General features: G+C 36.0%; 1 protein-coding gene across 1 annotated transcript in view; it reads right to left on the bottom strand.

Moving 5' to 3' along the window:
- The window catches only part of LOC104986729 (ATP-binding cassette sub-family A member 3-like), a 201,002-nt gene that overhangs the window by 137,144 nt on the left and 59,213 nt on the right, over positions 1-4,645 (bottom strand). The gene's annotated exons all lie outside the window — the stretch shown is intronic.

Raw genomic sequence — 4,645 nt, 5'->3', positions numbered from 1 at the left:
GTGGAGATTCCTTAAAAAACTGGAAATAGAACTGCCATATGACCCAGCAACCCCACTGCTGGGCATACACACCAAGGAAACCAGAATCGAAAGAGATACATATACACCAATGTTCATCGCAGCACTGTTTATAATAGCCAGGACATGGAAGCATCCTAGATGGCCATCAGCAGATGAATAGATAAGAAAGCTATGGTACATATACACAATGGAATATTACTCAGCCATTAAAAAGAATACATTTGAATCAGTTCTAATGAGGTGGATGAAACTGAAGCCTATTATACAGAGTGAAGTAAGCCAGAAAGAAAAACACCAATACAGTATAATAACGTATATATATGAAATTTAGAACAATGGTAACAATAACCCTGTATGCGAGACAGCAAAAGAGACACAGAGGTATAGAACAGTCTTTTGGACTCTGTGAGAGAGGGTGAGGGTGGGACGATTTGGGAGAATGGGACTGAAACATGTACATTATCATATGTGAAACTTATCGCCAGTCCAGGTTCGATGCATGATACAGGGTCCTCGGGGCTGGTGCACTGGGATGACCCAGAGGGATGGGATGGGGAGGGAGGTGGGAGGAGAGGTTCAGGATGGAGAACACATGTACACCCATGGTGGATTCATGTCAATGTATGGCAAAACCACTACAATATTGTAAAGTAATTAGCCTCCAATTAAAATAAATAAATTTATATTTAAAAATAAATAAAATAAAAGATTTTAAAATGATATCAAAATGATATGAAGTTTTATTTAAAAAATCCATAGATAACATCATATTCAATGGTGAAATTTCCCCTAATATCAGGAACAAGATAAGGAGGCCTACTTTCACTTTTGCTACTCACCACTGTACTGGGAGATTCAGTCAGAACAATGAGGCAGAAAAAGAAATAAAAGGCACTCAAATTGGAAAGGAAGATGACATGATCCTACTTATTAAAAAAAACCCCAAAGAATACACACCCAAACTAGTAGAGATAAACAAATTCAGCAAAGGTGCAAGGTATAAGAACAATATGCAAAAATCAGCTGTAGTTTTATATACAAGCAACAAGCAATACAAAAACAAAACTAACAATTCCAGTTACAATAGAATCCAAAATAGTAAAATACTTGGGAATAAAGTTAATGAAAAGTGAAAGACTTGTACAGAAAAAACTGTAAAACTTTGCTGAAAGAATTTAAATAAGACACACAAATAATATTTTTAATATGGCAATATTAGTTAAAACAATCAACAAATTCAGTGTAATTCTTATAAAAATTTAGATGAACATTCTTGGAGAAATACAAAAATTGAGCATTAAGTTCATATGGACTTGCAAGAGGCCCCTAACAGCCAAAACAATGTTGGTTAAGAAGAACTAGGTTGGAGTATTCACACTTTCAAATTTCAAAATTTACTATAAATATACAATAATCAAATCAGTATGGTACTGTTATAAGGATACATATATAGGCCAAAGGAATAAAATTAAAGGTTCAGAAATAAACTAGTACATCTGTGATCAATCTTTTCCATCAAGTGTGCTAAGGCCATTTAATAGGGAAAGAATAGTCTTTTCAAATAGTGTTGTGAAGAGAACAGGATATCCACATGCAAAAGACTGAAGTTGGATCCCTACCTCACACTACACAGAAATTAAATAAAAATTGACCAATGATCTAAATATAAGTGATAAAAATCACCAAACTCTTAGAAGAAAAAATAGACACTTTATATTTGTCATTGTCAAGACTTTATATTTGACAATGGTTACTAAGATATGACACCAAATTCACAGTAACAAAATAAAAATTGGTAAATTGGATTAATCAACACGTAAAGCTTTTATGCATGAAAAGGCACTGTCAAGATAGTGAAAAGACAACCCACAGAATGGAAGAAAATATTTGCAAACCATGTATCTGATAAGAGTCTAGTGTCCAGAATATATAAAAAGACAAACAATCCCATTTTAAAATCGGCACAGAACTTGCATAGACATTTTTCTAAATAATATATACAAATGGTCAATAAGTACATTAAAAGACCTCAGCATGATTAGTCATTAGGGAAATGCAAGTCAAAACAAGATATACCTTATATCCTCAAGGGTAAAATAAAAGAAAGAAAAAAAGAAACAGTTCAGTGATTTCATTAAACATAGAATTACCAAAAACCACCAAACTGAAAACATTAAACACAAAATTACCATGCTTAGGTACAGTCCCAAATTCCACTCATAGATATAGTTCCAAAAGACCTGAAACAGGTATTCAAACAAACACTTATACATAAATATTCATAGCATCACTACTCAATAGTCATAGGATGTCCTTTACATCCAACTAAGAATGACTAGATAAAGGAAATACTTAGCCTCTGTGTATATACAATGGAATATTATTCAGCAATCAAAAAGATTGAAGTACTGATACATACTATAACATGGATAAACCTCAAAAACATGCTAAGCAAAAGAAGTCAGACACAAATGATCACATACTGACTGACTATTTCTATGAAACATCCAGAATTGGTAAATCCATTGAAAAAGAAAGCTGATTAGTAATTACTAGGGACTTGGGATAGGGGAAAATGGGATATGGCTTCTTAATGAGTATAGAATTTTATTTTTGGGTGATGAAAAGATTTTGGAACTAGATTTGTGCATGTATGGGGTTTCCTGGGTGGCTCAGTGATAAAGAATCTAGCTGCTAATGCAGGAGACACAGAAGACGTGGGTTTTACCTCCAGGAAGATCCCCTGGAGGAGGAACTGGAAAGCCACTCCAGTATTCTTGCCTGTACAATCTCATGGACAGAGGGGTACCGTCCAGGATTCTGTCCCTGGCCGGCTATACTCCTCTGGGTTGTAAAGAGTTGGACATGACTGAGCAACTGAGCATGCCACATATGCATGTGCATGTATATTGTAAATGTATAAAATGTCATCACCTGTTCACTTTTAATTTTAAGTTATATGAATTTCACCTAAATTAAAACACTAAATGTGAAAAAAATGAGGCACTAAAAATTTAAAAACACTTTAGCTTGGTTTACTTTTTGAGATACAGGAAATCTGCTACATACTTTCAGGGGTTATTTTGTTGTTGTTTGGTCACTAAGTTGTGTCTGACTCTTTGCGACACCATGGACTGTAGCATGCCAGGCTCCTCTGTCCTTCACTATCTCCTGGAGTTTGTTGAAATTCATGTCCATAGAGTCAGTGATGTTATCTAACCATCTCATCCTTGGCCACCTCCTTCTCCTTTTGCCTTCAATCTTTCCCAGCATCAGGGTTTTTTCCAATAAGTTGGATCTTTGTACCAGGTGGCAAAGTATTGCAGCTTAAGCTTCAGCAACAGTCCCTCCAATGAATATTCAGTATTGATTTCCTTTAAGATTGACTGGTTTGATCTCCTTGCAGTCCAAGGGACTCTCAAGAGTCTTCTCCAGCACCACAGTTTGAAAGCATTGATTCTCCAATGCTCAGCCTTCTTTATGGTCCAATCCTCACATGTGTACATGACTACTGGAAAAATTATATCTTTGACTATATGGATCTTTGACTATACAGACCTCAGCAAAATGATGTCTCTGCTTTCCCTCCAAAGAGAAAGCGTCTTTTAATTTCATGGCTACAGTCACCAGTGATTTTGGAGCCCAAGAAAATAAAAATCTGTCACTGCTTCCATTTTCCCCCTTCTATTTGCCATGAAGTGATGGGACCAGACGCTATGATCTTAGTTTTTTGAATGTTGAGTGTTAAGCCACTTTTTAACTTTACTCTTTCACCCTCATCAAGAGGCTCTTTAGTTCTCTTCACCTTCTGCTATTAGAGCAGTATCATCTTCATATCTGAGTTTGTTGATATTTTCCCTGTAATCTTTATTCCATCTTGTGATTCATCCAGTCTCCATTTTGCATGATGCATTGTGCATGTTAGTTAAATAAGCAGGGCAACAATATACGGCCTTGTCATACTCCTTTCCCAATTTTGAACCAGTCAATTGTTCCATGTCTGATTCTAAATGCTGCTTCTTGATCTCCATACAGATTTTTCAGGAGACAGGTAAGGTGGTATTGCACTTCTATCTCTTTAAGAATTTTCCACAGTTTTTTTGTGATTCACACACTCAAAGGCTTTAGCATAGTCAATGAAGCAGAAGTAGATATTTTTCTGGAACTCCCTTGCTTTCTTCAGTGATCCAGTGTATGTTGGCAATTTGATCTCTGGTTCCTCTGCCTTTTCTAAACTCAGCTTATATATCTGGAAGTTCTCAGTTCACGTACCTCTGACAATGCTAAAGAATGTTCAAACTACCATACAATTGTTCTCATTTCACATACTAGCAACGTTAAGCTCAAAATACTTCAAGTTAGGCTTCAGAAGTACGTGAACTGGGAAACAGAGACAGACATCACACTCTTGGGCTCCAAAACCACTGCTGATGGTGACTGCAGCCATGAAATTAAAAGATATTCCTTGGAAGAAAAGCTATGACAAACCGAGACAGCATATTAAAAAGAAGAGACATTACTTAGCTGACAAAGGTCCATCTAGTCAAAGCTATGGTTTTTCCAGTAATCATGTACGGATGTGAGAGTTGGACTATAAAGAAAGCTGAGCGCCGAAGAATTGATG

This window comes from Bison bison, unplaced genomic scaffold (genome assembly GCF_000754665.1).
Source record: "Bison bison bison isolate TAMUID 2011002044 unplaced genomic scaffold, Bison_UMD1.0 scf7180017864072, whole genome shotgun sequence".
NCBI lineage: Eukaryota > Metazoa > Chordata > Mammalia > Artiodactyla > Bovidae > Bison > Bison bison.
Note: the sequence above shows the minus strand (reverse complement) of the source record. Positions and strands in the feature narration are given on the sequence as shown.